This window comes from Acinonyx jubatus, chromosome B2 (assembly GCF_027475565.1).
Source record: "Acinonyx jubatus isolate Ajub_Pintada_27869175 chromosome B2, VMU_Ajub_asm_v1.0, whole genome shotgun sequence".
Classification (NCBI taxonomy): domain Eukaryota; kingdom Metazoa; phylum Chordata; class Mammalia; order Carnivora; family Felidae; genus Acinonyx; species Acinonyx jubatus.
This window is the reverse complement of record NC_069385.1, coordinates 117,227,863-117,252,957: the sequence shown is the minus strand read 5'-3', so window position 1 is coordinate 117,252,957 and position 25,095 is coordinate 117,227,863. Positions and strand designations below refer to the sequence as shown.

At 47.1% G+C, this 25,095-nt stretch overlaps 2 long non-coding RNA genes across 3 annotated transcripts; one reads left to right on the top strand and one right to left on the bottom strand.

Moving 5' to 3' along the window:
* Window positions 1–503: 503 nt before the first annotated feature.
* Window positions 504–23,936, bottom strand: LOC106976096 (uncharacterized). 2 transcript variants are annotated; one of them, XR_003419661.2, is made up of 6 exons: window positions 23,779–23,936; window positions 22,141–22,358; window positions 17,636–17,785; window positions 15,439–15,591; window positions 13,504–13,671; window positions 504–1,542 (listed from the first exon to the last, which is right to left on the bottom strand). It is a non-coding gene; the product is annotated as an uncharacterized LOC106976096 (long non-coding RNA). The 2 variants fall into 2 exon arrangements; XR_008298643.1 differs by lacking the exon at window positions 22,141–22,358.
* On the top strand, window positions 17,780–19,608 carry LOC128315656 (uncharacterized). Its single transcript, XR_008298644.1, has 2 exons — window positions 17,780–18,114; window positions 18,665–19,608. It is a non-coding gene; the product is annotated as an uncharacterized LOC128315656 (long non-coding RNA).
* Window positions 23,937–25,095: the final 1,159 nt, after the last annotated feature.

The following is a 25,095-nucleotide window of genomic DNA, read 5'->3' as shown; positions in this document are numbered from 1 at the left end:
CTCACAGTGCGAATGTCAGGTTTGGGGGCTGGGTGTCCCTGCCATTGCAAATGTGCACGGGTGGCTACTGATACCTGTCCCTACAGAGGCAGAAGCTGCCCCTCTCGTCCCCATGAGGGATCTCAGGACAGTGGATGGGACAGCTCCGACCTCAGCTGGCCCCCACGCTGGGCCCTTGGAAGACTTGGATCCGTTTCTCTAGCGGTCGGGGCAGCCCCCTCTGCCACCTTCCACTATTGACCAACAGAGGGCGCTCCCACACCCCTTTTGGTCATTTCAAGCCTGTCGTTTCTCCTTTCTGCCTATTCCTTCCCTATCAAGGTGCTAGGAAGGCGGCAGGTGTGAAGGGAGGAGGTAGAATAAAAACCTGCCATTTATTGAGCACCTACAGCGTCCCAGGCACTGTGCACTACTTCGTTATCCCTCACAACTCATTTCTCCGAGGAGACCGGGGCTCAGGAAGGTTGTCTTCAGGAACATTTTCCACCCGATGCACACACCTCTGAAAAAAGGTCCGCCTTTATTCACTCTGCAGACTGGGGGCTTAAGTTACAAGGCCTTACAAAAGCAGCATGGGAAACCACCCTGCTGCCTCCTGAACTTGTGCCCTCAGCCAGGTCTGGGCTCAGAACCGCCTTGTGTCTCCACCCTGGCCCGGACCTCCCACCTCCTCACTGAGTCCAGGGGATTTGCTCCTCTGGGTTCCAAGGACCTTTGCTGTCGGCTCCCTCTGGCCCGGGGCCTGACGCTGGAGAGGGAGAACAGGAGGGCAGGAGGGAGGGCGGCCCCCCGGGATAGCACTTCCTGGATGGCGTTGCCAACCTAGGAGAGCTCCCTGATGACAACAGCAGTTGCCACTTGGTATCCAGCAAGGACAAGGCCTGAGCCTCACTCCGGGAGCCACTCATCCCTTGGATTCTGTGTCGCCCCTCACCGAGGGCCCCTGCACAGCTGGGCTCTCCGGACACAGAATGGGTGCCCTCGGGGAAGCTGCTCTGGTCACTGGCTCCCAAGGTGCTCAGCTCAGTGAAGGGTGGGGGTGTAGCCATTTTCCCCTAAATCCAACCTTCAGCCTCCTCTTCCCATCCCTTCCGACCATCTTGGCAAGTCCTGTGGCTTTCTGGTGACTTTCAGATACAAAAAGACCCAGTTCCCAGCTCCATCTAGTGACAAGGTAAACACCTCACAGCTAATCAAACGCTCATGGCGGGGGAAGGCTGTGTGGGAAGAGAGGGAGAGGAGAGACGAGAGGCTCTGTGTTTCGCTGCCCCCCTGGCGTAATCACCTCCTTGGGGTGTCGGCGTCTCCTTTCTGTGTGGCTGGTGTCCAGAGTTGGGCCTCCCTAGGGTGCTGGTTTCAGTGACTGCACAGTCCCTGCTAGTAACTGGTAACTGGCAGAGTGGCAGAGTGGCTGGGGAGAAGCAGAAGAGGTCCAGCCGCTTTCCAACAGCCCCTGGAGGGGAGTCTGCAGCCCAGTAGGGTCTTCTTTCTCTAGAATGTGAAGCCAAATGCTTCCTCCTTCCTTCGTCCCAACTCTGATTCCTAAGTGCAACAGGAAAAGTGCCTTTCAGCATCCTTGTTCCCATCCCGAGGTTGTCAGCCCCCGCCATCGTGTCCTTCCTCCTCCCCCGTCAATGTAATTCATTCCATGTTGGCTCTGTACTCTGTCTAATCCTTACAACCCTGCAGAAGACCAAGCATGAAGCCCACGTTGCAGAAGAGGAAACTGAGGCTTGCTCGAGACCACACGGCTTGTTGGTGTCAGAACCAGTCAAAGAAGGATATGGGATGCCTGACTGAGAATCTGAGGTCTGGATTAGCTCACTTCATCAAAACATTTCTCGGGTGGCCGGGTGGGGAAAAAAAAAATTCTTGCCAGTTTAGTGCTGGGTGCCGAGGACACCAGCCGACTGAGACAGCCCCTCAAATGTTACACTCCAGGCAGAGTGTAGGCCTCACAGGCAGAGGCCGCAGGGGGTGGCACCAGGGGCGGGGAGCCCCAGAGCCACTGCCCCATCATCAGGGCCACCACAGACACTTGGCATCACCAAGGCCAGGCTGCTTTTCTTGGGGAAGGTATGTGTCCCACTCACCATTAACAGAATGGACACGCGAGTCCTTGCCCACTGGACGGGTCCTTGCTTTAGCTGAATCTAACCTGTGGAGATTTCATCTCACAAAACCCAATCAGGGTGAGGTTATTTGCTTCACCAAAAAGTGAATGCAAGGGTTTTTCTTTTTTAATTCTTTTAATGTGTATTTCTTTTTGAGAGAGAGAGAAAGAGACAGAGTGTGAGTGGGGGAGGGGCAGAGAGAGAGGGGGACACAGAATCCGAAGCAGGCTCCAGGCTCTGAGCTGCCAGCACAGACCCCGATGTGGGGCTCAAACCCATGAACCGTGAGATCATGACCTGAGCCAAAGTCTGGTTCTCAACTGACTGAGCCACCCAGGCACCCCCAAGGATTTTTTTAATAATACCTTTGTTTAGGGGGCACCTGGGTGGCTCAGTTGACTAAGCATCCAACTCTTGGTCTCAGCTTAGGTCTTGATCTCACTGTCGTGAGTTCAAGCCCCACACTGGGCTGCATGCTGGGCATGAAGCCTACTTAAAATAATAACAATAATAATAATAATAAAGCTGTTTTATTTTTTAAAATAGCTAGATGGTAAAGCGTTTTTTAAATTTTTTTAATTTTATTTTTAACTTTGTAATTTAACTTTATTTTTTTATTTTTTAAAATTTACATCCAAATTAGTTAGTATATAGTGAAGGAATGATTTCAGTAGATTCCTCAATGCCCCTTACCCATTTAGCCCATCCCCCCTCCCACAACCCCTCCAGTAACCCTCAGTTTGTTCTCCATATTTATGAATCTCTTTTGTTTTGTCCCCCTCCCTGTTTTTATATTTTTGTTTCCCTTCCTTTATGTTCATCTGTTTTGTCTCTTAAAGTCCTCATATGAGTGAAGTCATATGATTTTTGTATTTCTCTGACTGACTGATTTCACTTAGCATAATACCCTCCAGTTCCATCCACGTAGTTGCAAATGGCAAGATTTCATTCTTTTTGATTGCTGAGTAATACTTCATTGTATATATATACCACATCTTCTTTATCCATTCATCCATCGACGGACATTTGGGCTCTTTCCATACTTCGGCTACTGTTGATAGTGCTGCTATAAACATGGGGGTGCATGTGCCCCTTCGAAACAGCACACCTGTATCCCGTGGATAAATGCCTAGTGGTGCAATTGCTGGGTCGTAGGGTAGTTCTATTTTTAGTTTTCTGAGGAACCTCCATACCGTTTTCCAGAGTGGCTGCACCAGCTTGCATTCCCACCAACAATGCAAGAGATCCTCTCTCTCCGCATCCTCGCCAACATCTGTTGTTGCCTGAGTTGTTAATGTTGGCCATTCTGACAGGTGTCAGGTGGTATCTCATTGTGGTTTTGATTTGTATTTCCCTGATGATGAGTGATGTTGAGCATTTTTTCATGTGTCGGTTGGCCATCTGGATGTCTTCTTTGGAGAAGAGTCTATTCATGTCTTTTGCCCATTTCTTCACTGGATTATTTGTTTTTTGGGTGTTGAGTTTGGTAAGTTGTTTATACATTTTGGATACTAACCCTTTATCTGATATGTCGTTTGCAAATATCTTCTCCCATTCTGTCGGTTACCTTTTAGTTTTGCTGATTGTTTCCTTCGCTGTGCAGAAGCTTTTTATTTTGATGAGGTCCCAGTAGTTCATTTTTGCTTTTGTTTCCCTTGCCTCCAGAGACAATGTTGAGTAAGAAATTGCTGCAGGCAAGATCAAAGAGGTTTTTGCCTGCTTTCTCCTCGAGGATTTGGATGGCTTCCTGTCTTACATTGAGGTCTTTCATCTACTTTGAGTTTATTTTTTGTGTATGGTGTAAGAAAGTGGTCCAGGTTCATTCTTCATGTCGCTTCATGTCCAATTTTCCCAGCACCACTTGCTGAAAAGATTGTCTTTATTCCATTGGATATTCTTTCCTTCTTTGTCAAAGATTAGTTGCCCATACGTTTATGGGTCCACTTCTGGGTTCTCTATTCAATTCCATTGATCTGAGGGTCTGTTTTTGTGCCATTTTAAAAAATTTTTTTAATGTTTATTTCTGAGACAGAGAGAGATAGAGCATGAGTGGGGGAGGGGCAGAGAGAGAGAGAGGGAGACACAGAATCCGAAGCGGGCTCCAGGGATGCGGGGCTCGAACTCACCAACTGTGAGATCATGACCTGAGCCAAAGTCGGACGCTTAACCGACTGAGCCACCCAGGAGCCCCCAGATGGTAAAGCATTTTTAAAACACAGGAAGGCAGAAAACAAAGTAATAATCATCTATCACCTCACCACATAAGAGGCTAGAATGTAAAAGGCAGAAAACCTGAGCAGCACGGGAAGATGTGTTGGCTTACATGGTCAGACCACAGCTAGCACAGGAGTAACATGATTCCCACTGTCTCTTGCATCTTCTTTTGTCCCTCAGCACCTTGGCTTCGTTCTCTGCAGGCTTTATCCCCACGCATGGGAAGTGAGACTGCAGCCTTACTGAGCTCACACCCTTATGATGCCCCCAAGAGGAAGAAGCTTCGCCTCCACTCAAATTCAGAATTCCCCGGGGAGGGACTCTAACTGGCGATCTTGGGTCATGTGACCCACCCTGTAGTCTGAGGGACCGAGTTCCGAGTTCCGTAATTACAGGGCATGTGACTGGGCTGGGAGAGAAACCACTAGTTCTCCAAAAGAGGGGGCTGCTCTTCTTGTGGACAAAAAGGTAGATGACCACTTTATACCAGGGGAAAAGCACTCCTAATATGTGGCCTTTAGTGCAGGCAACAGAACCCATACAGGGTGGTTTACATAAAAAGGAAATTGTTAGAGACTATAAGGAATCTTCTGCTTCTGGCATTATAGCATCATGGCTGAGGAGAACAGCTGAACTCTGAAAAACATATTTATTTGAAATGTAACTGATCTGACAAGAGATAGGGCATGTCTCTAAGCACACCCCCTCTGGGACAAGGGACCGGGGGCTGGCCAGGGCTGGGGCAGCAGGCAGCCAGATAAATTTCCTCCTGTTACTGGGAAACTGAGGCTTGGTCCAAGCCCAAAACAGGGAAGGGGAGTGTTGGAGTCCCTCATTCAAGGCGAGAGGAAGTAACCCCAGATCATGGCGCTTCCTGGTACCAGCAGAAGAGGAAAAGCAAATGCCGTCTGCAGGGCTGCATCCCCAATCCTCGACCGAGACCTACAGGATTCCTACCAATTTGAAACCAACAATGAGCTCACAAAGATCGCAGGCACACGAGGAGGCAAGTTACTGTGTCTGTGAGTCAGCAAAAAACAATGAACTCCAGGTTTAGATCCCTAAAGACTGAAGATTAAAGGATTTTCAGATAAAAATATATAAAACATACATTTATGAAATAAAACATGCAGTCACAAAGAAGCCACTCGACAAAAACAACTAGGAAAGAACAGATGGGTTTTAAGATGGAACTTCAAGAAATGAACAATAGGGGTGCCTAAGTGGTTCAGTAGTTAGGTATCTGACTTCAGCTCAGGTCACGATCTCACGGTTCAGGCGTTCAAGCCCCATGTTGGGCTCTCTGCTGTCAGTGCAGAGCCCGCTTCAGGTCCTCTGTCTCCCTCTCTCTCTGCTCCTCCCTCACTCTTTCTCCCTCTCTCTCTCAAAAATAAATTAAAAAAGAAAAGAAATGAACAATATAAAGGTTGGAATCAAAAACCTTACTGAAAAGATATTAGAGACAGTTGAAGAGAGAATTAGTGAGCTGAAGCTATAACCAAAGAAATCACCTGGTAAACAGCACACACAGAGAGGCAAGAAAATGAAGAGTTTAAAAGAGATTTTAAGAGACATGGAGGACAGAGTAAGAAAATATAACATATATTTATCAGAATCTCAGAAAGAAGGAAAAGAGAAAAGGAGGAAATGAAATATTTAAAAAGATAATGACTGTGCAGTCTCCAGAAGTGATGAACAACATAAATCCACTAAGAAAGTACACATTCCAGAGTGCCTGGGTGGCTCAGTTGGTTAGGCATCTGACTTGTGGTTTCGGCTCAGGTCATGATCTCACGGTTCACGAGTTCAAGCCCCACATCAGGCTCTGTGCTGACATCTCAGAGCCTGGAGCCTCCTTTGAATTCTGTGTCTCCCTCTCTCTCTGCCCCTCTCCTGTTTGCACTGTCTCTCTCTCTCAAAAATAAATAAACATTTAAACAATTATATGGTAAAATACAATATGACAATAAAAATGAGTGGGTTGTACCTACATGCAACAACCTAGAACTGTATACTCATATACAGTTCTCATATGCTGAGAGAAAAACACACAAGAACATGTGCAGTATGGTTCCACCTGCATAAAGTCCAAAGTAGGCAAAAACTAACCTCTGTTATATCAGAATATATATCAGTATATACTATAAGGAAAAGCAAGGGTATGATTAACATAAAAGGATAGTTACTGAGGCATGATTTAAAAAGGAACATATTGGGGGTCTAGTGTTAATTTTACAATTATTCTATTGTTGTCTTGTGCACCTTTCTATACATGGGTTATATGTTATAATTGTTCAAAGGTTCCAAACAAAATCAAACCAGAGTGCATACCATCAGACCTACACTAAGGGATGTACTTCAGGAGGAAGGGAAATGATCCCAGAAGAGGAGGCTGAAATGCATGAGGAAACAGTGAGCAAATCAAATGAGGAACATGTGGGGGGAAATCAAACAAACCCTACCCTATAAAATAACAATAAGGTAGAGTTTGAGGGGGCCAATCAAAAAGGACAGACCTGAAGTACAGAACAAAATTAGGTCAGGCAGGAGAGGATAACCAGCATCAAAGGGTTGCATTATTCAAGAAGGACATTAATATATTGCTCAACAACACATTCTGTTAATCTACAGATGGATTTTTTAAAATCCTGCTATATATTGCTCACAAAAGACACCTATAAGGCATAAGACAAAGAAAGTTTGAAAGTAAAAGGATGAAAAAAATATAGCAAGCAAATATTAACATCCCCCCACAAAAAACTTAGCGTAATTTTATTAATATCAGACAAGATCACTTTTAAGATAAAATACATTATCGGAGATCCAGAAAATCATTACATAATGATAAAAGTCAAATTGGTTCGAAGATATAACAACTCTAAACACCTAATTAGCTTTCAAATATATGGGGGAAAAAATGGACAGAACCATAAGAGAAATAAAGAATCCACTATCATGACAGAACACTTCATAGACCTTTTTCAATCATTAACAAATCAAGAAGACAAAAAATCCAGCAAGGGTATAGAAGATTTGAATGACAGAATTAACAAACTTGATCTAATGGACATGTATACCAGCCTGCACATGAAATAGATACACTCAAGAATACATAGAATATTCACACAAAATGACCACATGGTAATCATAGAACAAGTCTCAAGAAACATTAATAATTCAGTATCATGAAGACTGTAGTCTCTGACCACAATGTAATTACATCATTACTCATTAACCAAAAAAATAAATAAAAATTTTCCATACATTTAAAACACACTCTCAAAATAAACGAGGTTTGAGTTGGGAGAGCACATGGGACTATAGATGAAAATAGAATGGCCATATGTTCACAATTGGACCTGGCTGTAGGTACCTAGGGGTTCATTATATATTCTCTTCTCTTTTATGTATTTGTTTTCCATGATAAAAGATTTTGAAAAACAATACTCAAGAATAACATATGTGTCAAATAATTAGCAGTAAATTTTAAATATTTTACAATAAACGATGAAAACTAATCAAAACTTGGGGGATACAGTGAAAACAATGAGAAGAGGAAAACATAACACATTGAAAGCTTGAAAAAGAAGAAAGGCTGAAAATAACACATTAACTGTCCAAGTTACAGAGAGAACAGCCACATAAATTCAAAAACAGCAGCAGTCAGGAAATGACAAAAATAAGAGCAGAAATTAATAGACAGAAAACAATGCAAGAGAGAGAAAATCCATGAGGTCAAAATTGGTTCTGTGAAAAGACCAATTAGATTGGCAACCCTTTGGTGAGATTGACCAAGAGAAAGAGAAGTCACAAATATACAATGAGGAAGCCATTGTTTATTGGCTTCCAAATAGGAAGCCGCCCTGCCCAAGAGCGGAAATGAAAGGATGAAGGAAGTGTGGACAGCTGTGGAACATGGGGGGAATGCTGACAGGGAGAGTCCAGACCAGCTCAGGTGAGGCGCCCAAGGTCACTCCACTGACCCTGGGGCTGAGCATCAGAACCTCAGCCACTTACAACCACATCCCTGAGAGCCAGAGTCCAGCTCACCACTGTCCTCACCAAGAAAGGGACTTCCAGGGAGCACCTGGATGGCTTAGTCAGTTAAGCGTCTGACTCTTGATTTCAGCTCAGGTCATGATGTGGAGGTTCATGAGTTTGAGTCCCACGTCAGGCTCTGTGCTGACAGCATGGAGCCTGCTTGGGGTCCTCTCTCTTTCTTTCTCTCTGCCCCTCTCCTGCTCTCCCCACCCTCTCAAAATAAATAAATATTAAAAAGAAAAGAAAGGTGCCTGCCTCCCTCCTGCCCACCTACCACCCTTTTGCCATTCACAGCCCCTCACAAGCATCTGATTGGCAGAGGCTGAGCTCTAGTTGGGAGAAAGACTCATGGTTCTGCTTTCTTCCTTGAGCAGGCAGGCCTCTCCAAATTTAGGGAATGTGGTCAAAAGGTGCTGGAAAGGCTAAGATGGTAATTTTCATGTGATATGGATTTCTCTTACCATAACTAAAACATTTTTAATGCTCAAGCAGCCAAAAGGCATGTCATGGGGCCACTACAGGTAGTACTTATTACCCTGGGAAAGGCTATGAAAAGTCTGAGGCTTTGCCCTACTTGCAAGCTAACAAGCTAGCCTGCCACCATTTCATGGAGACTGGCAGAAGACAGGAGACTCGTGGGTCAGAGACAAAGGACTGTATTACTTAAAACAGAGCGGGCATCGTGAGTTTCATGTTTGCGCTGTTCCTCTTGCCCCACAAGTCCCATGGGGTGATGTGAAGCAGCCCAAGTGGGTGCCACCACACAGTGGGTCTGCATCACAGCTGAGGAGCCCCAGGCTTAGCGAACTCAAGTCTTTTATAAGGAACTACAAGCAAATCTGCCCAACCTTTGCCCTGGAAGGAGACAATATGGGACAGTAAACAAACCTGCCCTCTGCTCTGAAGAGAGATAGTATCTCCATCTTCCAAGACGGTTCAATATACAAACATACTTTGTCCAGAACAAAGGCGTGCATGTCGTGGAACTCAAGAGCAGGACAGGACAGGGCATTGCAAACAACGGCCACAGGCTCTGTGGTCAAGACCCTCTCAGAGGAGCAGTGCCTAATGTGGTCAGGAACCAGGCCCCACGGCAGCAGGGACAAGGACAAGGACCAGGGAAACTCCAGATTCTCACATGAGCTGATATAATAGGGATAGAGACTCAATAATAGCCCCTGCCAGTTGTCCTGCCAGCCAGGTAGGAGTGGCTCCAAGCCAATTTTAAGTTTATTTTGAAAAATACAGAAATGTGGCACCGCTCAGGCCCAGGTGTTTTAGAAAACAGCTCCCACTGCTGTGTAATGGCCTGTCTCCTCTCTCTCTGGGACTACTCAGCAGCTCACCCATCACCTATTCTCAGCTCCAGCCCCCATTCCGAGTCCCTGGCCTTGTTCTACCCCAAGACAATACAGCAGTGGCAGAGTGAGGGGGGTATTATTTTTACCCCATCTCATCTCAAAAGGATTCTAATTAACCAAAAAACAAAAAACAAAACAAAACAAAACTCATGCAAAACAAGACTTGTTGCATCAAATAAGAGGCAAAATTGAGGTAAAGTGGCCTTAATTTTGTACCCCGTTACTCCATGGGTCTCTGGATTGGGCTGTGAGTTTCCTGGTGGCCATAGCAAAAAGGGAAGTAATAACATCATCAGATACAAAACATAAATACAACACGGTTATTCAGAAGAAAGCTGGCCATTCCTGTACTAACATGGGAGAGAGATTTCTTCCCTGGTCCTCTTTGAGATAGCATCATGTGATGTAATAAAAGCATCCTCGGGGCACCTGTAGCTCAGTCACTTGGGCGTCTGACTTCAGCTCAGGTCATGATCTCATGGTCTGTGAGTTCAAGCCCCATGTCAGGCTCTGTGCTGAGCCTGGAGCCTGCTTCATATTTTGTGTGTCTCTCTCTGCCCCTCCCCTGCTCATTCTCTGCCTCTCTCAATCTCAAAAATGAATAAATGTTAAAAAGAAATTTTTTTTAAAAAAAAGCATCCTCAACAATATCCCTTCCACAAATACAGCAATATATCTGTTGTGACACTTTCCTGCAGTCTCCCTTAGTGAAGGATACATGTATCCAATTCAATTCAATGAGAGAAGTTCTAAGGGGCTAGAGAAATTCTAGCCATGGGCTTCTCAGAGGTCTCTCAGAAAGATTTAGAGGTTTGCCTTGGTGACCTGGGCCTCACCTGCTGGCTTGACTTGCCTAGACCTGCTCTGGCCTCATTACTGAGCCTTCTGCTTGTGATGGAGTTTCCTCAATGGCCCTTCTCTAATAGCCTGGCCTCCACATTGTTGCCTTAACCCAAAGCCCTTGCAGCTTCCCCTCCCACACCTGTGGCAGACATCACTAATCCATCCCAGCACTGATCCTCAGTCCCTGTCCAGGATCAGATGACCGGAGGGCTGTAACAATGTCTGCAATCAGCATAACCAACAAAAGATATCCAGGACACCTACACACCAGTAAGAAAACGATAAATAGCCCAAAAGAAAGATAGGCCAAAGATCTAAACAGGCCTTGCAAAGAAAGAAACTACCAATGGCCAGTCCACATGAAAAGTTGTTCAGGCTAACTAGTAACGAAGGAAATGCAAATTCGAACAAGAAGAAAACACCAGTTTGCACCCAACAGGCTGGCAAAGACTGATACACCTCGCGGAGCACGTGAAGAGACAGAAATTGTAGTTGGTGGTGGGAGTGTAAATTGGTGCTACCACTTTGGAGAACAGTTGGATGATTCTTAGTAAAGCTGAAGGTGTAGAAACATCACGACCCCAAATTTTTACCTCCAGATGACAACCGCGGAGAAACTCTGTGTTGTGTGTCCAGGGAGTCATGTTCAAGAAGGTTCTCTGCGGCGTAGATTATAATCATGAACTCCTGCGAGCAACTATTCTTAGCAGGAAGGTAGATAAATTGTGGCCGTCAGAAAATAAAGGACACGCAGATTACAAGGAGTGGGTTCGAGTCAGCACTGATAGATCTCAGAAGCATCATGTTGAGATAAAGCGACTGGCAAAATGATACGCAATGTGATGATGTCATTCATGCAGAATGTTCTAACGCAAAGCAACATTGTTTGCAGATATATACTTATTTGGTAAGTTGTCAAGCATGTTTGGGAAGGAAAGAATACTTCAGAGAAAGGAGAAAGGAGGTCAAGGGTGGGCTTCAGTTTTTTTCCATGACTTTTTTTTTTTAATATATATATAAGGGCACCTGGGTGGTGCAGTTGGTTAAGTGTCTGAATTTTGATCTCAGCTCAGGTCGTGATCTCACAGTTTGTGAATTCGAGCCCTGCATCAGGCTCTGAACTGATGGTGCAGAGCCTGCTTGGAATTCTGTCTCTCCTCTCTGCCTCCCCCCTGCTCATGTTCTCTCTCTCTCTCTCTCAAATAAATAAACATTAAAAATGTTTTAATTAAAATATATACATATTATACAGAATAAGTCAAAATATTTCAAACAAATAACCTTGTTAGAGTATAGATATTTGTTACATCATTTTCTGTATTTTTCCATATGTTTCAAATATTTCAAAATTTGTGATTAAAAGCAAAACAAAGAGTACTACGATCCTGTGGTGATGCTAGTCAGAGCAGGGATGATGGCAGGGAGAGGTCACTATTTCCATCCCTGCCTGGAGTCCCAGTTTCTCTGACTACCACACCCCCCACCACACACACTGTGGTAGTCCCCACTATCCCCAGGGTCCCCAACTTGTCCCCAGGACCCAGCCATTGCTCATCTGATCAGAGGCCTTGCTGGCACTGCCTGGATCCCTGATAGTCACCTGCTCCTGATGCCCCACGACCACGAACTCCTACTGGATGCATGTCCTAGATGGCCGCCCATCACTCATCACACAAGGTTGAGCAGAGACCATGGGACTTTTTTAAATTATTTTTTTAAATATTTATTTTTGAGAGAGAGACAGAGCATGAGCGGGGGAGGTACAGAGAGAGAGGGAGACACAGAATCCAAGCAGGCTCCAGGCTCTGAGCTGTCAACACAGAGCCCGAGCCCGACGCAGGGCTTGAACTCACAAACCTCAAGATCATGACCTGAGCCGAAGTCTGACACTTAACTGACTGAGCCACCCGGGCGCCCCGAGACCATGGGATTTAAAGCCAGAAGATGTGGGGTCAAACAGTAGTTCTGCCACATCTTGGCTGTTTGACCCTGAGAAAGTAACTTTACTTCATGTTAAGGATGACAAAACAACAGGAGAGAAGGAACCTGGGTCCCTCACATTTGCGCAGCTGGCCTACCAGCCTTGAAAAGCTCACCCTTGGTCTTTCTGACCATGGAGAGAAGGAAATTCTAACTTGTTTAAGCCACTATGCTTTTAGGGATTGAGGTAATACCGTTCTTCCCAGGACGCCCCTCAACATTATCTAAAGCTTTGCTTCTCAAAGTGTGGTCCCCAGACCCGCAGCACAGGCCTCAGCTGGGAACTTGTTAGAGATGCAGAATCTCAGGCAAAATCCCAGAGACCTGTGTGCGCGCTGGACCGTAAGGAGCCCGGCTGCAGGCCCAGGATATGGACAGGGACTTTCCTGTTGCCCTGGAATTGCTAAAGCTGCAAAACCAGGAAAACCAGGTACTTGCGCACTCTACTCCTTTGTTCTAAAGCTGCTCCCAGAGCAAACAGCCCCCAGGGTCCCCCGTGAGAAGACAGCGGGCAGCCCCACCCCCAGCCCAGCGCAAAGTGATGTTGAGGCTTCTCCCTCTTTGCCAGTTCCCACCTGCACCGCGGCCCCCACTGCAGACCCATCAAGAAGAGGGCTCCAAGGTGATCTGGGAGGGCTGCCCGAAAGAGGGGGAATCTAGCAAGTGTCTCATTCCCCAGAGGGGCAGCTCAATAGTCCGGAAGTGACCATCCCCAAACCACTAGAATAGGACACCAGGGAAGAGGCGACTGGGAAGGGACAGTCTTTTCTCCCAAAGGGATGCAGTTCTGGTACACCAAGACCATGATGTCCCAGGGGACATTGCTCTGTCCCGGGGGGCAGGTGAACTTTCTTCAGGGGCGCTGCTGGGGGCCTGGAGTCTGATGGAGGGATCCCTTCTCCTACGGCTCCTTCTGACCCCAGGTCCCCATGCTTTCAGACTCCCCTTACCTGTGGAGGCCTCGGCCTTGGCAAGGCTCCTGCGTCCGCTCATGGTAAACACACGTTTGCCAAACAGTGGAGGGCGGGCTGCCCTTTCTCTCTGCCCGCTGTCCCCCCTCCAACGTCTATCTCCTCCTGCTCAAATGGAAGACCCGTTCAGGAAAGTCAGCACCCAAACTGCAGGAAGTGCAGAGGAGGGAACAGAAAGAGACAGAAAACAGAAAGATGGAAATTATTTGATCAGAAAGCCAAAACGTGGAAGCAACTCGAATGTCCATCAGCTGACGAATGGGGAAATAAAAGGTGGCATAGCCATATAATGGAATATCATTCCGCCATAAAAAGAAATGAAATGTCAGCACGAAATATCAGGATGAACCTTGAAGCCATGCCAGACACAAAGACCATATATCGTATGGCTCCGTTTACATCTAAATGTCCAGAATAAGCAAACCTATCAAAACGTAAAGGAGGGGCACCTGGCTGGCTCGGTCAGTGGAGCGTGCGACTCTTGATCTCGGGGATGTAAGTTCGAGCCCCAGGTTGAGTGGATAGATGACTTAAAAAATAAATTCTTCTTCTTCTTTTTTTTTTTTTTTTTTTTTTTTTTTTTTAATGAAAGAAACAGAAAGTAGATGAGTGGCTGCCCAGGGCTGAGGAGATGGGGGGAGGGAAGGGTGCCAGCTAAGAGGTATAGGCTATCTTTTGTGGAGTAATGAAAATGTTCTAAAATCAATTGTGGTAGTGGGTGCACAACTTGGTGAATATACTAAAAGCCAGTGAATTGTGCACTTTGAATAAGTGAGTTGTATGGTATGTGAATTTTATCCCAATAAAGCGGTTTCTAAAATTAAAAAAAAAAAAAAAAGATAAGCATTCAAGAACATTTCTCTGAAGTGAGGGATAGGAGTTTCCAGACTAAAATGGCCTGTCAGGTGCCAATACAATGGACAAAAATAGACCCTCACCAGCGCCCATCATCATGATATTTCAGACAGGGATATTCTATGAGCTTTCAAAGAGGAAAAATAGGTCACTTTCCTAAAAAGGGTCGGGAACGAGAATGGCTTCCGACCGCTCCACTGCAACCTTAGATACAAGAAGCCAATGCCTCGTCGCCTTCAACATTCTGAAGGAAAGTGATTTCCCACACAGAATTCTGGAGCCAGCCAAAGTAGCAATCAAATGTGAGAGTAAACTAAAGACATTCTTGAAAGGGTTCCCTCCCACCAGCCCTTCTCAGGAAGTTAGAGGATGTGTCCCACCGATAGGAAGGGGTAAACCATGGATGATGTGGGGTACAGAAGGGGGCCCATCACAGTGGAGGGGAAAGGACATCGGGAAGGGTGAAGGGAGAGCCCAGGGTCCCAGCCGAGCACCCGGCAGAGAGAGGGCAGCCAGACCACATGAGATACCTCTGCTGCCTTTTAAAATAAAATTAGTCGGCTGAGCGTCCAACTTTGGCCCAGGTCATGTTCTCATGGTTCGTGGGTTCGAGCCCCCCCATCGGGCTCTGTGCTGACAGCTCAGACCCTGGAGCCTGCTTCAGATTCTCTGTCTCCCTTTCTCTCTGCTCCCCCACCCCCCACCCCGCTCATGCTCTCTCTCTGTCTCAAAAATAAATATAAACATTAAAAAAATTGTTTTAATAAAATAAAATATAGTCTATACGCCCCTAGGTAAAATAGTGAGTGTTGACTATAGAAAATATGACAGGGAAAAGGGCAGCCTGACCCAGCTTCCACGTGCTCTTGATCCTTTGCTGATGAGTTTCCTCTTGCTCCCCCAGGCACAACCACCTCTGTCAGCTGGGAACCCTCATGCTTTGACCTCATGATTGAACAAGTGGCAACTGAGAAGCAGAAATCCAGAGGAGCCCACTCCCCCCATATACATTGGCACACATATACACATACACACATACATATACACACAGGCACAGACCTCACCATCGACTTGCTGGGAGCCCCGGGTTTTCAGGACCCATTCATAACCTCACCGACTTCTCCAGAAGAGGCTCCAGTCCCCTCTCAGGAGAGCCGAAGGCAGACTGTGACCAGAGGCTCTGTTCAGCTGACCTTCCCTGGAAGCCTTCACCTGCCAAAAATAGACAGCCCTTCTCGGGCTTCTGTTACTTTGTATACTGACTACCATTTTCATTTCTGCACGTGCAAATCCTGCCTGATAAAATTTTCTAAGATTTTCTTTTGATTGAGGCAGAAATTAAAGAGTGGAGAGAAGAATGTGCCCAGAAGTCATGAAGTCCCAGAAGCTGGTATGCAAAGGAACACAGGGGAGTGCACCTAAAATGGAAAGTTTGAGGCGGGAGTTTGCAAGAAGTCAAGCCAGCCAGGTGAGCTACAGGGCTGACCCCTGGACCGTGGGGGCTTTAAGGCAGAGCAGTCCAATAGATGGCCACACCCTCTCCCAAGGGGCATTCCTGGACTTCCCTGAGCACCAGAGCAGCCATGGGCACTGCTGGCGAGGGTCCTGGGGTATTGTGAGGAGTCCTGCGGGGCCCAGGGTCTCCCACATTGCTGCCCTGCTGCCCTTGGCTGCTGGGCCTGGAGATGTCTCAGGGCAATGGATGGACACAGTCGTGCTGACACGGGAGCTGCCTCGGAGCTGGAAGCCCCACAGGTGAGCAGGCTGGGCCCAGGGAACTTGTCTCTGTTCCGCAGCCACACCCTGAGTTCTGGTCCCAGACAAGAGTTGGGACCTGGGCTGTGGCCCCAGCTCCCCGCACCTGCCCTCAGTGATCAGGAGAGAGTGGATGATGCCCTCTCCAACCCAGGTTATCTCACCTGGGCCACACATGAACATCTAGAAAGGTTATGGGATTAGACTCGTGGTCAAGAGAGCTATCATGCAGGTAGTGGGGCACTGTTCCCCTCCTGAGCCCCAGGGAGGGTCACCCCCAATCCCTGCCTCTCTAGACTGGACCCCTCAGTGCTTCCTTCCCCACCCTTCCGCTTGCCACAGGCCTCAGGGGCCCTCGGAGCCTTGTTTCGTCCTCAAAGGACAGGAACAGAGGTGGGGATTCGCCTCAGTGTCACAGCCCAAGAGCCCAAAGTGTCCCAACCCCAACCAGACGCCCCGAGCCTGGAGCCCCTTCAGAGCAGGCGCGGCAACGCCGACCACAGCCACGAGGTGGCGCCAGGAAACCGCCTGAGACGCCCAAACCCAGCCCCAGCCCGGTTTCATAGCTCTTCCTCTCTCCGCGCCGACCGGGGTCCCCTCGGCTCGTCCGCACCCGGGCCTCGGTTCACAGCAGAGTCTGGCCGGTGGGCCGCGGGCCGGAGAGGAGGCGGGGGAAGCGGGGTAGCTGTCGGGACATCCTCGTGGAAGGAGCCTAGGGACCGCTTCGGTCCAGGACGACCTGGAGGCTGGACGCGTGCACCAGCAATATCCGGGGTCCTGAAGGTGACCCCATCAGGTGTGCAGCCCACCCTCTCCACAGAACCCCTGATGTGAGCCGTGTTCCTCCTGGATCGTAAAAGGGAGAGCAAGGGAATAGAACATGGAGGAGAAATAGAAGACCTTGTCGTTGGCAGAGCACCTCGGGTGCCCAATTCTGCCTGTGCCCAGCTCTGGGCCAGACTTAGTATTTCTAATCTTGTACAGGGATGCTCCTATTACCAACCATTCTCCACCTTCCTTTCCCAGGCTGCACAGCTCTCGGTGGTGGGAGCTCACTGACAGTGGAACTCACGTCTGCCACTCAGCCCCAAACCCTCAGCCAGGGCCACCCCATCTGTGCAGGGGCGCCTCAACCCCACGGAAGGACCAGAAGTGCTCACCACTGTGCGGGGTCAGGAGTCATCCCAGGGACCTGGCACACGCCTAACCTGAAGCCCAGACTCCTGCAGCCTGAAGAAGGACAGGCTCCCCACCCCCACCCAATCTACCCCTGAACTGCAGCCACCTCCCTCCCGGCCCACACACCCTGTTGGGGAACCAGGAGGCCTGGAAAGAAGAGGAGCTTTAGAGCCCAGGCAGACCTGGAATAAAGCTGGTTCTGCACTTACTGGCTGTGTGATCTTGGGCAAGTCCTCTAACCTCTCTGGGTCTCACTGTCCTCATCTGTAAAGCAAAAGCACTCGTGCCCACCCCAGGGGGTTGTAACTGGTAGAAACCATACCCATGAAAGAATATTCCTGGTGTGTAGCAGATCCTCAATAAACTCTGCTGATTGGATATTCATCAGCTCCTATTTTGTACCAGACCCTCTGCTGGTGTTCATGGGATCCCAGAGATGAAGCGGATGTGACTGCTGCCCTCCGAGAATGACCTTTGGGGAAGAGAAAATCCATGCTTCAAAAGTCAGGCAGCATTTTCCTGATGTTAAATGTGGCGGCGTTCAAACATCTATTACATTTCAGGCTCTAAACACGCTGCAGGAAACAGTGAATGTAGTTACCCTTTATTGAGTATATACTCTGCACCAGGTTCCTCACCTACATTTGTTCAACAGCTGTGTGCTGGGGCCCTAGTGGGCGCCAAGTACTTGGCGGGGACCTGGGGCACAGCCACGAGCAGGATGGTGACTGCCCGCGAGGAGCAGACAAGCTAGCGGGGAACAGATGATAAAGTCATGACACAGACGCACATGTAATTAAGGTAAGTGCCTCTCAAAGGGACATGGAAGGAGCCTTACCGAGGAGGACACCCGAGGGTGGGGGGAGGGAGCATCCGCCCCGATGCAGGCAGCAAGAAGGGGTGTCGTCAGTACCAAATTTTAAAACAATAAGAACCCACTAAAAGTGAGTCTGCTTTTTATTATCACTGCATACCAGCAATTCTAAACAGTGTCCTCCCCCCAGGTTCTGTTGTTGGTTTAAGACCTCAACGATTGTTTCCGTTACTGTTAATTTTTAGTAATATACATGTAAGTTTCAAATTAGTACATTTTCATTACTTATCCCTTAAAAAACATTGTATTCTGCTTGGAAATTAATTGGGACAATTCCCAGTCATTGAGCCACTCCCGGGACCAGCTACCCGCGGTCATGTGGATGCAGAATTGTTCATGCTCACTTCAGAGGAATGTTGTGTCTCGAATCCCTGTTGCACTGTCCTTCATTTAAACAGTCCGTTTGGAATAAACATTGGTAGCATAGTTCTATGTGACCATTTGGAGTTCTTATTTGTTTAAAATTTTTCAACTTAGGGAAGTTATCTGAGAGCTGCTAGAATCGATCCTGAAGAACTACATGTGGACAATACCGCAATTTCTGGAATTTCTTGTTGAAATGGATTTTTTCTGAATTTCCACCAAACATCCTTATGTTTAAGGCTCTCCCTAATTGTTTGTGTGTCTATTGCTTCGGGTGAGAAAGAACATTTCCAAATAAAAATTAATTGAAAATATTCTTTGGTTAATTATGATCAAAGATAAATTGATAAATTTGATCAATCTGAGCTACTTCTTGAACATAAAAATATGCAAAGATCAGGGGAGCCCAGGTGGCTCAGTCAGTTAAGTGTCCGACTTCGGCTCAGGTCATGATCTTGCGGTCTGTGAGTTCAAGCCCCGCATCAGGCTCTGTGCTGACAGCTCTGAGCCTGGAGCTTGCTTCGGATTCTCTGTCTTCCTCTCTCTCTCTGCCCCTCCCACACCTCTCTTTCAAAAGTAAATAAACATTTTTAAAAATATGCAAAGATCAGGGTTTTTTAAATGTTTTTTATTTATTTTTGAGAGAGAGCACGGGGGGGGGGGGAGGGGACAGGGGCAGAGAGAGAGGGGGACAGAGGATCCAAAGCTGGCTCTGCACTGACAGCAGTGAGCCCATGTGGGGCTCGAACTCATGAACCATGAGATCAGACCCAAGCCAAAGTTGGCTGCTTAACCGACTGAGTCACCCAGGTGCCCTGCAAAGATCAGTTTCGACAGAGTCTGACATGTCTGCAGAAGGCTAGAAAACAGAAAATGCAGTGTTATCATTTATTACCACAATAGATGTAAATAGACATTTTTCCCTTTCCTCAAAAAATGCATTGATTAAAAGGTATTAATCCATTGCTTAAAACATTTTATTGTACTATAATATTTGTTTTATTTTTTACTATGATGATTATATGTATGAAATTCAATAAAAGAAATTTTGCACTGCATTTTTTATTGGTCACGGTTGCTATTCATGTCATGATTATTATTGAAAATCACGTATAGAAGAGGGATATCTTAAAAAAAAAATCTACTCTGGATATCAAATACTCTAAGTATGCCTCTGCAGTCAGGAAAGGCTTCCCTTGAGTAAGTGAAACCCCAGCTAAGGCTTGAAGGGTGAGTTGGAGATGGCCAGGAAAAGAGCGTGCTTTGGGCAGAGAGAAGAACATGTGCAAAGGCCCTGCATCACAGCAGAGGAAAAACTCAAAACTGGCACTATGGCTAGAGCAGAGTCAGCAAAGGTGAAGGGCCACAAGCTGAGACCCCAGAGGGTGGTAGGGGCCATGTGATTGGAATGGGATTTGGTTGGACTCTGAGAAAAACCAAAATGAGTGATTTAAATTAGATCACATTTTATTTCTGTTTCCCGTAAGAAAAGCCCATAGGTTGGCAGGTGTGTGCATAGCAGTGTTAGGGACCAGGCCCCTTTTGTCTTATTGCTCTACTGGCCCCAGTATTAGCTTCCTCCTCATGGTCCAATATGGCTGCTGGAGTCTCAGCCATCATGTATGCATTCTAGTCAGCTGGAAAGAAAAGGGGCAAAGGCACATTAGAACCCAACACCTGCCTGCATCCAGTCAGTCATGATTTAATCATTTGGCCCATCCCAGCTATAAGGGAGGTTGGGAAATGGAGTCTACATAAATGGCTTTGTGCCTGGCTATAAGCAAGGATGCTCTTTCTAAAGAAGGAAAGAATGGGGGCACCTGGTTGGTTCAGTTGGTGGAGTGTGAGACTCTTGATCTCGGAGTTGTGAGTTTGAGGCCCACATTGTGTGTACAGATTACTTAAAAGTAAAATCTTAACGACGGCTGGGTGGCTCAGTCAGTTAGTCATTTGAGTTGACTCAGGTCATGATCTCACGGTTCATGAATTCGAGCCCTGCATCTGATGAGCTTGAGCCCCACTTCTCTCTCTCTCTCTCTCTCTCTCTCTCTCTCTCTCTCTCTCTCTCTCTCCCCCTTGTGGGATTCTTTCCCTCTCTCTGTTCCTCACTTACTTGCGCCCTCTCGCTTTCAAAAAAATAAAATAAAGTAAAATAATATCTTCAAAAAATAAAGAAGGAAAGTCAAAACCACAATGAGATACCACCTCACACCTGTCAGAATGACCAACATTAACAACTCAGGCAACAATAGATGTTGGTGAGGATGTGGAGAGAGAGGATCTCTTTTGCATTGTTAGTGGGAATGCAAGCTGGTGCAGCCACTCTGGAAAACAGTATGGAGGTTCCTCAAAAAACTAAAAATAGAACTACCCTACGACCCAGCAATTGCACCACTAGGCATTTATCCAAGGGATACAGTTGTGCTGTTTCGAAGGGGCACATGCACCCCCATGTTTATAGCAGCACTGTCAACAATAGCCGAAGTATGGAAAGAGCCCAAATGTCCATCGATGGATGAATGGATAAAGAAGATGTGGTATATATATATACAATGGAATATTCCTTGGCAATCAAAAAGAATGAAATCTTGCCATTTGCAACTACGTGGATGGAACTAGAGGGTATGATGCTAAGTGAAATTAGTCAGTCAGAGAAAGACAAAAATCATATGACTTCACTCATATGAGGACTTTAAGAGACAAAACAGATGAACATAAGGGAAACAAAAATAATATAAAAACAGGGAGGGGGACAAAACAGAAGAGACTCATAAATATGGAGAACAAACTGAGGGTTGCTGGAGGGGTGGTGGGAGGGGGGATGGGCTAAATGGGTAAGAGGCATTAAGGAATCTACTCCTGAAATCATTGTTGCACTATATGCTAACTAACTTGGATATAAATTTAAAAATTAATTAATTTAAAAAAATAAATTAAAGGGGCACCTGGGTGGCTCTGTCGGTAGAGGATCTGACTTCAGCTCAGGTCAGGATCTCACAGTTCTCTCATGATTCGTGGGTTTGAGCCCCATGTCAGGCTCTGTGCTGATAGCTCAGAGTCTGGAGCCTACTTCAGATTCTCTCTGTCTCTGTCTCCATCTCTGTCTCTGTCTCTGTCTTTCTCTCTCTCTGCCCCTCCCTGGCTTGCATTCTCCTTGTCTCTCAAAAATGAATAAACGCTTAAAAATTTAAACAAACAAATAAATAAATAAATAAATAAATATATATTTTTAATGTTTTATTGTTTATTTTTGAGAGAGAGAGGCAGAACATGAACAGGGAGGGGCAGACACACACACACACACACACACACACACACACACACACAGAATCTGAAGCAGCTCCAGGCTCTGAGCTGTCAGCACCGAGCCCGACGCGGGGCTCAAACTCACGAACCGCGAGATCATGACCTGAGCTGAAGTCAGACACTCAACTGACTGAGCCACCCAGGTGCCCCCAATAAATTTTTAAAAATTAAGGAAAGAATTGATCATGGGGGATGGGCACATGGCTGCCACACCACGAAAAGAATGTTGGCCTTTTTCCTAAAAGTAATAATAGCCATTGAAGGTTTTAAGAATAGTGTCCTACCTTCATTTTAGGATGGTAAGGAGTGGCTGGCCAGTCAGGGTGGCTTCAGGGAGGCAGGAGGAAGCTCCAGCAACGGTCCAGGCACAGTGGTGTTGGGGTGGAGTGGATGCAGAAGAAGAGGGAGAGGAGATGTTGAAGATGCCAAGACCAGAGTGGAAGAGAAGTAAGTTTGTGGGTGACCGAGCGAGGTCAGTTTGCACTTGTGACGTCCGAGGTGCCTGTAAGACATCCCAGTGGGGATGTTGGCGGGCAGTTGGCTACACAAGTCCAGAGCACAAAGAGCGGTCCAAAGGGCAGACAGGAGTGAGGGGGTTATGGTGACGAGATGCTAGTAATGCCACAGGCCAAAGGAACACACACAGGCGCGAGGGCAAAGGCTGAGCCTTGGTAATCCCATCAGTGACAGGCTGGGAAGAGAAAGTGGAGAAGGAAACAGCAAGACCAAAGATGAGACGAACAGAAGGCAGAGCTCTCGTGGAAGCCAAGAGGATTGAGTGTTTTGAGGAGAGAGAGAAGGCCTTCCCTGCCGTGACCTTCCCTGACCTGTACTGATGCAGAAGCAGGGAAATGATGAGAAAACCTGAAGTCAGGGGTCAGCAGATCTGGCCCCAACACCTCCCTGACTAGAACTCAATTCCTCATCTGTAAAGTGGGGCCAGGACACCAACCCTTCTGTGTAGCCATTCTTGTTGCCTCTCCAACATCATTCCTCCTGGCTTCCTCACGGAACCACAGTTTTGTTGGAGTAACTATGGCAGAGACTGCCGATTGCCCCCATATCCATTCTCCCTTCTTCCATAGAAATGGAAATTTCAGCTGGCCAAACACTGCACTTCTCAACTCCTTTGCAGTAAGGGGTGGCCATGTGACTGCAGTGGGCTATGTTATAGGAGAGGAACCCCGAGCTTAGGGAAACTGAAACTTTCCATTTATTTATTTATTTATTTATTTATTTATTTATTTATTCATTTATTCATTTATTCATTTATTTATTTATTATTTTAGAGGGTTCAAGGGAGAGAGTGTGAGCGGGGGAGAGGGGCAAAGGGAGGGAGAAAGAATCTCAAGCAGGCTCCATGCCCAGCATGGAGCACCAGGCGGGGCTCAATCCCACGACCCTGGGATCATGACCTGAGCCAAAATGAAGAGTTGGACCCTCAACCAACTGAGCCACCTGGGTGCCCCGGGAACCTGAGTCTTTTAACACCAGATCTTAACAAACTTGCCCTTTGACTTGGACGAAAACGCTACCTTTAAGGCTGTTTGCTATACACACCTCTTTGAGAGGTGTGCAGAAACATGAGAGACCCGCAGAGAATTATCTCCCAGCATTGCAGTAATATTGGATTTTGAGTGAGCAGCAGTGTAATTATGGCCCCTGAGACATAAAGATGAATTGTTAGCAGCTTCCAGGAAAGCTCTCTTCGTTCACTGTACGTTGTCACGTCTAGACGTGACACTTGCCGACAGGCGGCCATCTTGTGACCATAAAGAAAAACATGGCTGACCTGTTGGCAATGGCAGAGACAAAGATTGAAAATAGCCTTGGTACTTGACGACGCTGTTGAGCCACTCACCCACTACTGGCACCATTTCGCTTCTTGCCATCTTGTTATGAGAAAGCAGAAATTTCCTCACCGTGGAAGCCACGAGAGTCAAGTGTCAGCTTGAGGCATCCTGAATCTTGCTCTAGTACGGTGCGCCTCCCTCCTACAAGTGCTGTGAGGCCATCCAGTGTGAAAGCTCAGGTGGGAAGTGCTGGGGGTAGGGTTACTCAGAGGGGACTTCGGACCACCATCAGGCCCAGAAGAGGAGCGGAGCCAGGCGACACACTCGGCGATTTCAGGGTGGCTTGGGGCTGTGGGTGACAGATGGCTTGTCAGATCAGTTCGTCGGGACTAATGGGCTGCTCTGATACCACCCACGGAACATGCTGGGTGCAGATCTGAACAGTTGAGAGGGAGCTTTCTGGAGGCACTGGCTTTGAAGCCAAACGTGAATCTAATGGGGGGAGATTTCAAGCACCTTGAACAAGCTGGTGGGGCATATTTGGGGGAAAAGCAGGTATTCTATCACTCTTCAAATCCTCAAATGACCCTCTTCTCAATTAAATTCAAAAGCAATTATTGAGCACCTAGAGTGTGCAGATGAAAAAGACACAAGTGCTGCCTACTGCTGGCTTGACATCTGGAGGTGGCAGGGGATTATCATTTACCTCTGGGCTCAGGCTCGCTTCCTCCCGGCAGCCTTTCCAGACCCACACCCTCCTCACCCCCACCTCTGCTGCTCACCATCTCAGGTGGGTTACCCTCCTGCTCCCCCTGGAGGCCCTCCAACTCAGCTGAGTCAGCCACCCCCCTCCCCACACCCCACCCCTTCCCCCAAACCGGTCCAGTGTGGATCTTCCCACTCCCCCCACCAGGCCACACGCAGCACGATGCCAGGCACAAGAAACAGGCAGGACGCATGCGTTGAGAGGGACAGAGGAAGGCGAGCCCCTTCTGGGAGATCCCACCAGAAAAAGGCTCCAGGAAGAAATGAACAGAGTGACAGGGCTGGGCGTGGGGATGGCCTGTCAGGTGGAGGGAAAAGGGGTGCAGGAAGATAGGGGCCAGGCCCTAAGCAGGGGGGTAAAATTCAGCTGGCAAGGTTACACGGAAGAACCTATGGATGTCCTTGGTGCTACAGCACGGGCAGGCCCCTGGGGATTTCGAGCAGGATAATTAACCTCATACAGGCATGCCTCAGAGATATTGTGGGTCGGTTCCAGACCACCACAATAAAGCCAGTCAAATGAATCTTTTCGTTTCCCAGTGGTAAAAAAGTTATGTTGACACTATATTGCAGTCTATTAAGTGTGCAATAGTATTATGTCTGAAACAACAATGTACATACTTAATTTTTTTTATTTTATTATTATTTTTTTAACGTTTATTCATTTTAGAGGGACAGAGC